At 54.5% G+C, this 12500-nt stretch overlaps 1 non-coding gene and 2 pseudogenes across 1 annotated transcript; all 3 read right to left on the minus strand.

The window, feature by feature from the left end:
* Positions 1–6909, minus strand: part of LOC128199078 (large subunit ribosomal RNA) — a 10225-nt pseudogene extending 3316 nt beyond the window's left edge.
* Positions 6910–7313: 404 nt separating this feature from the next.
* LOC128199123 (5.8S ribosomal RNA) lies at positions 7314–7470 on the minus strand. The gene has a single exon (XR_008251800.1). It is a non-coding gene; the product is annotated as a 5.8S ribosomal RNA (ribosomal RNA).
* A 165-nt stretch (positions 7471–7635) lies between these two features.
* On the minus strand, positions 7636–10528 carry LOC128199049 (small subunit ribosomal RNA; annotated as a pseudogene).
* Between the last annotated feature and the right edge of the window lie 1972 nt (positions 10529–12500).

The following is a 12500-nucleotide window of genomic DNA, read 5'->3' on the forward strand; positions in this document are numbered from 1 at the left end:
TACGGTGATGTCATCCGCGTACGCAACAACCTTGACCCCCCCCGGTTGCGGCAACCGAAGCAAGTCGTCGAGCAGGACGTTCCACAAAGTGGGACCCAGCACGGATCCCTGAGGACATCCCATCGTGGACACCTTCCACTGCACCCGGTCACCGACGAACATCCCCACACGTCTTCCGCGGAAGTAGTCCGATAACATCCGATAGATGTTAGGCGGACAACCGCCTCGCTTGCACTTGAGGAGAATCATCGGCCACCAGGCATTGTCGAAGGCACCAGAGATGTCCAGAAAAATCGCTTGAACGTACTTTGATGAAACTTTCTTTGCCGTGCTTAGGATCTCGTTCAACGCCGTTACGGTGGACCTGCCCCTTGTAAAGCCGTGCTGGCAGGGGGAGATCCCACTGGTAATCTGGGGCGCACACCATAATAAGACGCGTTCTAAAATTTTACCAAAAACAGGGAGGAGCGTGATCGGGCGATACGCCTTCGGGTCGGACATTGGCTTACCGTTGCCTTTCGGCAGAACGATAAGCCTCCCATTCTTCCATACGTCGGGAAACACCCCTTCTTGCACACACTTTCCAATCACGTACACGAGTTCCGCAGCCGCTACAGTCCATATACGCTTCACCATTCGTGCCGTGATCCCATCGATCCCCGGTGCCGTGTTAGGCAGGGACCTAACTATGCCTCCCAGCGCGTCACGACTGGGTGAAGACGCGTCGCAGCCAGTCGGAATGATGGAGGCCACGATCCGGACCTCCCTGTGGTACGCTGAGTCCCCAGACGGGTCGTCGTCCGGACACAGAGCGCGCAGCAGGTTATCCACGGCCTCACCGACACTCACCGGATGGCTGTCCGCATACCGGATGCCGTTGATGACGTTAGCGGGAGGACGGAACCGCCCGCTGGCAGCCCGATACGCCTGACCATAAGGGTCGTCGTTACCCGACTCAGCCATCCGGAGATGGAAGCTGTTCTGCGTCTCCACCATTAGGTGTCTATACTTCCTGCGTTCCTCGTGGAATGTGCCTCGTATCCTCTCTTCCTCCGGCCCACCCACTCTTCTCGCTTTCAACCACTTGCAGCGAAGCCGACCGACTTTCCTGCGCATGGCGTCCAGACTGTCGTTCCACCATTCATATCCTCTATCTCTGTTCCTACCACGCAATCCCAGGCATTCATAGGCAGAACACGACACTGCGTCTGTGAAGTCTCGGGCGAGGCCCGATGCATCCTTTCGCATGTCCAGGTTGCCTACTCGCGCGCTGACCGCGGATTGGAAGCGGGACCAATCCACCCCGTTCTCCCGGTAGCGCGGCGGCCCACCGTCGACAAGCTCAGCGCATGCTGAACCCCGGCGTGAAGGGCCATCTATTCCTGTGACGTCGAAGGTGATGATGCGGTGGTCGCTTGTGGACATCCCGACGCGCACTCTCCAGTTCGTCACTCTGACGCGTTTAGTGGTGAGTGTCAGGTCGACGTTTGACTCACCGTTGGGGCCGCTGAAGGTTGCAGGCTGGCCCTCAACATTTTGGAGGACCAGATCCCGGGTTGTGAGGAATTCTTCCACGGACCTTCTTCGGTGTTCAACCTCCGGACCCCGGCCTGTGTACTGGTGGGGAAGGCTATACCACCATGGAGAGTGCGCGTTGACATCCCCGCCAAAGATGATAGGTACTCCACGCCCTAGGGAGTCCAGTACCGTCTCCACGTGCGCCAAGTGCCCGTCTATGGATTCGCAGTACTGGAAGTAGCTTGATATTAGCGCCACTTCCAAGGCACCCCTTCTTAGCAAGGCGACCATGCAGTGGCTAGTGGACAGGTGGTCAAGGGCCACCACTGCCAAATCCGACGCCACTACTACGATGCCGGCCATAGCTGAATCACCGTGCTGGATGAGGCCGGGGAGGGGCTGAGAGTGCTGTTCTTGGATAAGAACAACGTCCAGCCCCAGCTCCCGCGCGAGCGACGGAAGCTCACTCGTAGCCAGCACTGCGCCATTTAAGTTGAGCTGTCCGATCTTCATAATTGTTGGCCCACTAGGGGCGGCCATAGTTGATAGACTGGACTGCCCGCTGCTCTGCGTAGTGTCTTGCTGGGCAGTCCCTTGACGCAGTGGGGTGGAGACCGGCGCCATCGCGGCCAAATTTGTGGCAGGTGGCGCATCTTGTCGCTTCAGCCTTGCACGAGTCCTTCCTGTGTCCGGTCAAGCCACACTTCCCACAGGTCTCCTCCTTGGACTTGCAATATTTTTCCGGGTGCCCGTACATTTGGCACTTGGAGCAGCACGTTACCTGGAGGTAATCTGTCACCTCGACCGCTTGCCAGCCTATGAATAGGCGCTCTTTTCTTAGCAATACCTCCCTAAGGGCGGGCGAGCACTCCACTACTACATTCGTGGTACCCTCACGGCCACGCCTCTTATAAAGCTTCGCCTGTGCTTTCAATTTCTCAACTGTCCATACGGAACCGCGCAGGTTCTGGTCGTGTATGGCCTCGATTATGCTGTCCGGCGAAGGGTCACCGTCCACGCCCCTAATGCAGAGCCTGGGCTGGTTGCGCTTTGGCTCACTGACCCGTAAGGTTGGAGGGGCCGCGCTGCGTAGACGGACGGCAGATTCATTAGAGGTCGTTTGCACAATAACCCCAGCGTTCCCAATCTTCCGTACTTTTGTCACTTGGACATCCAGGGCACGCGGGTCAACGACCCTCTTTAATTCCGCCTTAGTGTCCTCAGCAGTCTTCAACTTGTCCACACTGTCGGCGGCCGGGTAGAATGCCAGCACCGGGCCTTGCTCCTGAGGGATGGGGACCGAGGTGGCACCTCTTTTGAACTTCAGCGCCGTTGCGTATGAAGGCGCTGCTGGAGCTGCTGCTGGGGCTGCTGCTGGGGCTGCTGCTGGGACAGACGGGGGGGGCGACAGGAGGGCGCGGGCTTCTAGGTTTGCTATTTTCAATTGTGCGCGGCCTAGTTCAGCCTCCGTTTCCGCTAGCCGTAGAGTGAGGGCTGCGACCACCGCCAGCGTGTCTTGGACGCTGTCTCTGATTGAGTTTGTACTCTCCTTATTTAACCTCGACAGTGAGCTGCTGATTACAGTGCCGATGGATTGTAGCTCGGTGTTAACTCGGTCCAACAGCTCCAACTTTGAGCAGGTCATTAGCGCCCGTTTCCTGGCACCTTGCTCGTCCTCCGAGTCAGAGGTCGGCTGCGACGGAGTTGCAGCGGTTATCTGACGGCGCTGCATCTGCGGCGCCGGTGGCGGGGGCGCCTGCATACCTGGTCGGCACAAGCGCACCTTCTCAGTCGGTTGGTGATCCCCCGGCGACGTGAGTGGGCGCTTCAGGGCAGCAGTAGGCGGCTGAGGGCGACCCGAAGCGACGGTTGGCGTGATCGCCATATCATCATCTGGTCTGAGCGCTGCGAAACCTGAAGGTGGGGTCCGAGAAAGGGCGGCACGCGGGGTAAAGGGAGACCCCGCAGGCCCTCCGCGATCCTCCTCATCACTGTCCATAGCGCGCCTTCGTGCAGAGACCAAGTGTTAGGCTGCGCAGAGTTCGTGTATTGAGCTGCGCAGAGTTCGTGTATTGAGCTGCGCAGAGTTCTTGTAACGAAACGGCCGAACCAAACTGAAGTTGGTCCGACTCAGTGTCCACCAGCTGCCAAAGTCAACTCAACTTCAACGTCACTGTTAACGTCAAACGTCACCGTCAATGTCAAAGTCAACGTCACCGCAACTGACAACGTCACTGTCAATGACACTATAACCTAAAAACCACGTGCGAACATGTGCGTCGCACGTGGTAGCCTAAACTAACTATCTAACCTAATAGTAGTGCACAGGTATGCCCTAACCTAAACCTAAATTATATACACTACGCAAATTGTCAAATATAATACTAACAAGATTTTACACGACTAATTACAAGTAAAACTATGCTAACTTAACCTAACTTAACTGATGGAGTCCTGTCTCGTGATGATCCCTGTGCTCCCGAGGGATGAACGTCCAACCAGGGGGTAGGCGGCGTTAACACAAGCACATTGAGCACTTTCACGTTTGCGAAGCACTAATATTTCCGAGGAAATGAATTTATGAGATCGAAAAATTCGCGGAGCTCGCGCAAACACGTCCGACCGCTGCGGGGGACAGCGGGCATCTCGTTAATCCATTCATGCGCGTCACTAATTAGATGACGAGGCATTTGGCTACCTTAAGAGAGTCATAGTTACTCCCGCCGTTTACCCGCGCTTGCTTGAATCTCTTCACGTTGACATTCAGAGCACTGGGCAGAAATCACATTGCGTCAACACCCGCGAGGGCCATCGCAATGCTTTGTTTTAATTAGACAGTCGGATTCCCCTTGTCCGTGCCAGTTCTGAGCTGACCGTTGAACGGCGGTCGTACAGAACCGCGCCGGTCGCGCACGAGACGAAACCGACGCGGCCTTACGGCTAGGAAGATCCGCGGAAGGCCGGAACGCGGGTCCGGATTCCGCCCGAGCGCCCCGAGAGACGCACGAGCATCGACCAGGCCCGGCACCGGCCGCATCCGCTTCCCGTCCAAACCCGACACGCCCCGGTCCTCAGAGTCAATCCTTATTCCGAAGTTACGGATCCAATTTGCCGACTTCCCTTACCTACATTATTCTATCGACTAGAGGCTCTTCACCTTGGAGACCTGCTGCGGATATGGGTACGAACCGGCGCGACATCTCCACGTACATCCCTCACCTGAATTTTCAAGGTCCGCAGAGAGTATCCGGACACCGCCGCAAATGCGGTGCTCTTCGCGTTCCGAACCATATCTCCCTTCTATAGGATTCCATGGAACTCGAACGCTCAGGCAGAAAAGAAAACTCTTCCCGGACCCCTCGGCGGCGTCTTCAGGCCACTTTGGGTTACCCCGTCGAACGCTCGCTTTGAAACGAGGGAACGATTGTTGAAACGGTTCCGCTGCCGGGTTCCGGAATAGGAACCGGATTCCCTTTCGCTCAACGGGCGTTGTTTGTCACAAAAGAAAACACGCCGCATCGACATAAGATCTCTCCTTGAGCTTAGGATCGACTGACTCGCGAGCAACTACTGTTCACGCGAAACCCTTCTCCACGTCAGTCCTCCAGGGCCTCGCTGGAGTATTTGCTACTACCACCAAGATCTGCACCGACGGAGGCTCCAAGCGGGCTCACGCCCAGACCCTTCTGCGCTCTCCGCCGCGCACGTCCTACTCGTTACGGCATAATGACGCGCGTCCGAGGAGCGCGCGTCCCACTTGCCCGTAACGGTATTGTATAGGCAAAACGCTTCAGCGCCATCCATTTTCAGGGCTGGTTGCTTCGGCAGGTGAGTCGTTGCACACTCCTTAGCGGATTCCGACTTCCATGGCCACCGTCCTGCTGTCATGAGCGACCAACGCCTTTCATGGTGTCCCATGAGCGTTTTTTAGGCGCCTTAACACTACGTTTGGTTCATCCCACAGCGCCAGTTCTGCTTACCAAAATTGGCCCACTTGGCACCGTCATCAGATCTCCGGCTTCATCGTTCGAGTAAGCCGGAGCTCTCACCCATTTAAAGTTTGAGAATAGGTTGAGGTCGTTTCGGCCCCAATGCCTCTAATCATTCGCTTTACCGGATGGGACTGTCGCTGTCGACGCCAGCTATCCTGAGGGAAACTTCGGACGGAACCAGCTACTAGATGGTTCGATTAGTCTTTCGCCCCTATACCCAGTTCCGACGATCGATTTGCACGTCAGAATCGCTACGGTCCTCCATCAGGGTTTCCCCTGACTTCGACCTGACCAGGCATAGTTCACCATCTTTCGGGTCCCAGCATCTGTGCTCGGAGCGCGCCTGCATTCACGGATTGGAAACGAGACGCCTCGGGAGTGCGGGAGGCCGACCGGGACCGGCGCTCCATCCTCCCTACGTTCACTTTCGTTGCGCCTTTCAGTTTTGTGACAAAGACAACTCAATGACTCGCACACATGCTAGACTCCTTGGTCCGTGTTTCAAGACGGGTCCTGCGAGTGCCCGAAAATGACTCATCGCAGACTGAGACGCGCACGGTCCGAGACGTCACGGCTGCGACAGCAGCGGCGCCGCGTCGCGGTCCGCGCTCAGGCAGGACCGCGACCTTCAGTGTGTACGGCGCGAGCTTGCGTCGGGCCGGACGCGCGCGAGGCGCGTGCGCGGTTCACTTCTATACCGTCCGACAGCCGGCCGGCCACCGTCGCGGTCCAGCGGAGGGCGCGAGCCCGCCGCTGGGCGAATCGGACGGCGCTCAAGCCGACGTCGAACGGGTCGCGATGCATTACTGAGAGAGAAGTGCACGACGCCGACGGTACTGGACGGACGCGACCCGTGCCGCGCCGCGGCACCCGCGAGGGGGCACGCGCGCGACATCGAGGCGCGCGCCCGCGCGCCGTCGGATGTCGATGAATCTCTCCGTTCGTTCATTCGAGTTTCGCAGGTTTACCCCTGAACGGTTTCACGTACTCTTGAACTCTCTCTTCAAAGTTCTTTTCAACTTTCCCTCACGGTACTTGTTCGCTATCGGTCTCGCGGTAATATTTAGCCTTAGATGGAGTTTACCACCCACTTAGGGCTGCACTCTCAAGCAACCCGACTCTGAGGAGCGTCCCTCTCGCCGCCTCGCTCCGTCGCTACGGGCCTGGCACCCTCTACGGGAAAGCGGCCCCGTTCAAGACGAACTTTGACGGGAGCGGCGACGGCGAGATAGCGGAACCTCCCGAACACCACATCTCCCGCGACCGTTAAAGCCGCGCGATTCAGTGCTGGGCTGATTCGCGTTCGCTCGCCGCTACTGACGAAATCCTGGTTAGTTTCTTTTCCTCCGCTTACTAATATGCTTAAATTCGGCGGGTGATCCTCCCTGATCTGAGGCCAACGATAAAAGTGGAGGCAGACGCGATATCCGTCGGCTCGACGGCGCCGTTCGCGCACGCGAGCGCGCTCCCCCGCCGCGAGGCGAGAGGGGCGCGCCGCGAGAGCGCACGGCGCCGCCGCGCGAGTCCGGACGTCGAGTCCGCCTACGCGTGCGCGTCAGCGGCACGCACGTACACGTGCGCGCGTACGTCGCCACAGATTCACCGTAAACGGAAGGGTCGGTGGGACGAGCGCGCACGGACGCACGCACACGCACACACGTGTGATATTTTTGAGCGGACCTGCGGAGCGCGTGCGCCGCCGCCGATCGAGAGACACTCTCGTCGAACGGCGCACGCACGCACTGCACCGGACGCGCCACGTGTCGCACTGTGTGGACAGTGTGGTGTGTGTATTTATGCAGCCGGCCCTCAGACAGGAGTGGTCCTGGATGTTTCTCCACGGACCGAAATGTACGTTCGAAATGTCGATGTTCAAATGTGTCCTGCAGTTCACACTATGACGCGCAGTTAACTGCGTTCTTCATCGACCCGCGAGCCAAGTGATCCACCGTCCAGGGTAATGGTTTTCGTTTTCTCGTTTTTTGTTGTGCACATGCGTTGTCGTTTTGTTGGGTGGTACGAGTGAGCGAGTGAGTGAGTGAGTGAGTGAGTGAGTGAGGTTAGATCGGTGCGTCTCTGACAACACGAGCACGCGCAAACGCAAACATGTGCGTACGCGGTACGTTAATGATCCTTCCGCAGGTTCCCCTACGGAAACCTTGTTACGACTTTTACTTCCTCTAAATGATCAAGTTTGGTCAACTTCCCAGCAACGCCGACGGCCGTGAAGCCACCGCGTGTCGGTCCGAAGACCTCACTAAATCATTCAATCGGTAGTAGCGACGGGCGGTGTGTACAAAGGGCAGGGACTTAATCATCGCGGGCTTATGACCCGCGATTACTAGGAATTCCTCGTTTATGGGGGATAATTGCAAACCCCAATCCCCAGCACGAAGGAGTTTCAACGGGTTGCCCGGGCCTCTAGGCCAGGGAGAACATGCTGATTCCTTCAGTGTAGCGCGCGTGCGGCCCAGGACATCTAAGGGCATCACAGACCTGTTATTGCTCAATCTCGTGCGCCTCGAAGACGCCGGTCCCTCTAAGAAGAACTTTAATACGCCGCCAGTGAGTTGCGCGACCGGAGTCGCGCACAGGGACAACCCACCACCTCCCATGGCCCTTTCAACCTCTCGGTAATTTGGGCCGAATCGAGGGAGGGCGAACCCGGTACTTGCTCTTTGCGTGTTCCCGGGACGCCTTCTTGACTCCCTACAAGTTGTTTTCTCTTTTCGCTCCTTGTCCCTTGATACTCACTCTCCCCCTTCTGGGGCTGGACGACACACGACGTTGAGATCCGCTTGCCCGCCGCGGTCCATGCATCACCTTCGACCGGTGGTCAACGGTCCAGAGCGCTCCGCCTCGCGTGCCACCGATGCGCGAACTCCCGTAGCTTGCCGAAGTTGACCGCCGAGCTAACGAGATCCTGGTAGTACACCGGTCCCGCCTCTTCTCTGACGATCCCTTCCAACATTGCACTCCGGAGGTCCTCGTACTCGCCGCATTCCCACAGGACATGGTGGAGGTCTTCCTCCGCCAGCCCACACACACAGTCGCCAGTCTCGCTGAGGCACATGTTACGCAGGCGCTTCCGGAAGCAGCCGTGACCCGTCAGGACCTGCGAGGTCTCATAGTCCGGCGCGACCCAGGTCGCCCTGAGTCGGCCAGCCACGTCCGGGAAAAATCGACGTAGTTCACTTCCCTTCGTCTCATTCGCCCATCGCTCCTGCCACTCGCGGGTCATGGCCGACCCGATTTCTAGCTTACGCCTGCTCCACTCCCCTTTGGCCGCGGTACTACGCGCCGCATCCAGCCTGGCAGCACGGATCACCTCGAGATCTGCCGGCAACACGCCCGCCAGAACGGCGAGCGCAGCGGCGCTGTTCGAGCGGTAAGCCTTGGTCAGAAGAACCAAGGCCGGCCTTTGGGCCCTGATAAGGGTCGTCCGAACGACGTAGAGCGTTGCCCTCTGAGCCCAACACGCCGCAGCATACACGACCGTCGCTACAAAGGTGCCGTAGTAGAGGATCCGCAGCGCAGGGTACCTAACACCCCATGAGGTGGTAGATACCCGGAGTCGCGCACACCTAAATGACGACGCCTATTTAGCAGGCTAGAGTCTCGTTCGTTACCGGAATTAACCAGACAAATCGCTCCACCAACTAAGAACGGCCATGCACCACCACCCACCGAATCAAGAAAGAGCTGTTAATCTGTCAATCCTTCCGGTGTCCGGGCCTGGTGAGATTTCCCGTGTTGAGTCAAATTAAGCCGCAGGCTCCACTCCTGGTGGTGCCCTTCCGTCAATTCCTTTAAGTTTCAGCTTTGCAACCATACTCCCCCCGGAGTCCAAAATCTTTGGTTTCCCGGAAGCTGCCCGCCGAGCCATTGTAGTAACGTCGGCGGATCGCTAGATGACATATTTACGGTTAGAACTAGGGCGGTATCTAATCGCCTTCGAACCTCTAACTTTCGTTCTTGATTGATGAAAACACCTTTGGCAAATGCTTTCGCTGATGTTCGTCTTGCGACGATCCAAGAATTTCACCTCTAACGTCGCAATACGAATGCCCCCAGTTATCCCTATTAATCATTACCTCGGAGTTCTGAAAACCAACAAAATAGAACCGAGATCATATTCTATTATTCCATGCACGAAATATTCAAGCGGCATTTTGAGCCCGCTTTGAGCACTCTAATTTGTTCAAAGTAAAATTGTCGGCCCATCTCGACACTCAACGAAGAGCACCGCGATAGGATTTTGATATTGAACCGTCGCGTTAACGACGGCTCACCGACGATATGCTCCGCAGACGTGTCAGTATCACCGCGGATGCGGTGCACCGACAGCGCGGCGCACAAATGCAACTACGAGCTTTTTAACCGCAACAATTTTAGTATACGCTATTGGAGCTGGAATTACCGCGGCTGCTGGCACCAGACTTGCCCTCCAATTGTTCCTCGTTAAAATATTTAAAGTGTACTCATTCCGATTACGAGGCCTCGTAAGAGTCCCGTATCGTTATTTTTCGTCACTACCTCCCCGTGCCGGGAGTGGGTAATTTGCGCGCCTGCTGCCTTCCTTGGATGTGGTAGCCGTTTCTCAGGCTCCCTCTCCGGAATCGAACCCTGATTCCCCGTTACCCGTGACAACCATGGTAGTCGCAGAAACTACCATCGAAAGTTGATAAGGCAGACATTTGAAAGATGCGTCGCCGGTACTGGACCGTGCGATCGGCAAAAGTTATCCAGATTCATCAAAATTAACGACTTCGGACGCGAGGCCCTCCGTCGATTGGTTTTGATCTAATAAAAGCACTCGTCCCATCACTGGTCAGAGTTCTGATTGCATGTATTAGCTCTAGAATTACCACAGTTATCCAAGTAACCGAGTAAGATCTAAGGAACCAAAACTGATATATTGAGCCATTCGCGGTATCGCCTTAATACGGCTTGCACTGAGACATGCATGGCTTAATCTTTGAGACAAGCATATAACTACTGGCAGGATCAACCAGGGAGCAGATATTGATATTATTATCTAAGCTCTCTTCCCCCCGCCACACGACCCACAAACACACACCCACACTTCGTCCCCAACCCGGAAGCTCGACGGACACACGTCGCACGCGACAGGCGGGGGAGTGGGTGGTGGTGTGCGTGCGTGGCAGAGGGCCTCTGAAGCACGTGATCGCGCCACGGCTCCGGCGAACGGAGCGCGGCGCGGTGCCCGACATTGTGCAAGAAGAGCGTACACGACGCAATCTCACAGGACACGTCCTCCGACCGCACAGAAAAGTATGCCATTAGACACTCTCGCAGTGCTGTCGTCGGGTCCCAAAGAAACTTGAACGTTCTATGAACGAGACGTACATACCACACACGGCGCTCCACTGCTAGAGTGAAGCCGTAAGTGTTTTAACAGTGACTCTGCGGAAAACCACACGTGGGTCGTCGCCCGGAGTGTGAGAGACCGTCATCCAGACTCTCTGATTGCTCAATCAAGTTGGGAGTACACATTGTTCCAGGGCGACACACGATGCCGCCCCGCACACAGTAAATCAAGCTACCGACACCGTGGTTTGTGAATTTCTCGCCGTACGACGATTATACATACTACACGGGGTGTGGAAAAGCGTCAAACGCGATTCCGTCGGTTGCAACGCCGTTGTTTTTTTTTTTTTTGAACGTACGCGCGCGCACGCACCACGTTGTACATTCGTATATATACATACGTACACACACATATAAATTAATATATTAACATGTACGTACGTACACGTATATATTCAATTCAAACGTATCGCAAAAACACGATAACGCGCGCACACGCACAACACGCGCCGTGTCACGTCGACACCCGAGAAGAAAAGCGAGCGCCACCAGACTCTCACACAATCACCTCAAACGTCGACGCGCCACGACCCTGTCATAGTAGTAAACGCGCTGACGGCGCAATCTGTGTACATGTGTATGTGTTATTTTGAACGAATCAAAAAATCGAGCCGTTCGTTTATTGTGTGTCCCGAAAACGGGCCGGAAAAACATTTTCGACTACGAAAATGACTCGGAGGGGGGGGGGGGGGCGGGGGGGGTGGGGGGCGGTCGCCGCCGCCGCGGTTTGGGGGGGTTTTGGCGGATGGGGAGGTGTTTCGTGAACAACTTTTTCTACACTTTCTACTCGACTAGTTGTTGTTGTTGTTGTTGTTGTTGTTGTTGTTGTTGTTGTTGTTGTTGTTGTTGTTTAGGGTATTTACATTTTTAACCGACTTCAAAAAAAAAAGGAGGAGGTTAAGGTTAACCCAAGTGTTCTTAGTTAGGTGAAATGAAAAAATAAAAAAAAAAAACCAACAACACTACCTGTGAGACGCTATATAGAGTCGAAGTGAAAAAAAACTTTTTTTTTTTTTTTTTACTATTGCAACATGTTATTGTAACGTGCAACCAACAAATATATCTATCGTAACTGAAAAGGTGTGAAATAAATAAATAAATTAAACAAATAAAAAAACCCGACTGCATAAATTATACAAAAACTGAAAAGAAAATAACAAGCTCAGTCCACGTGTGTAGAAAGCAATTAGAAAATTAGAAAATTAGAAAACAGTCGGGACCTATTATTATATTGAATAGAATGATGTTCGTCTACATTTTTTTACAGGTCCCGACTGTTTAAATAATTTATTTATTTACACTGTACGATATGTGAAAGCATGAAATCTAATTTTATGCAACTGGTTACGAAAATAATGAAATTAAATTATCATAATAGTACAGCGGTGTATATCGTAGTATTTAACAAATTAACAAAACTTAACATTAGTTAGTGATAATAATTTAATAGGTTTAACCTTGGTAAGCACAATATTGAACGATTCACCACTATAGTTAAAAACGAAAAAATATGTGAAAAAAAAATCAAGAGCTTTTCAAAGTTTGTATTTTAATTTTTTAATAAAACATGACACTGGATTGGCACCGCCTTCAAACTGA

The sequence above is a fragment of the Bicyclus anynana genome, chromosome 18 (assembly GCF_947172395.1).
Source record: "Bicyclus anynana chromosome 18, ilBicAnyn1.1, whole genome shotgun sequence".
Classification (NCBI taxonomy): Eukaryota; Metazoa; Arthropoda; class Insecta; order Lepidoptera; family Nymphalidae; genus Bicyclus; species Bicyclus anynana.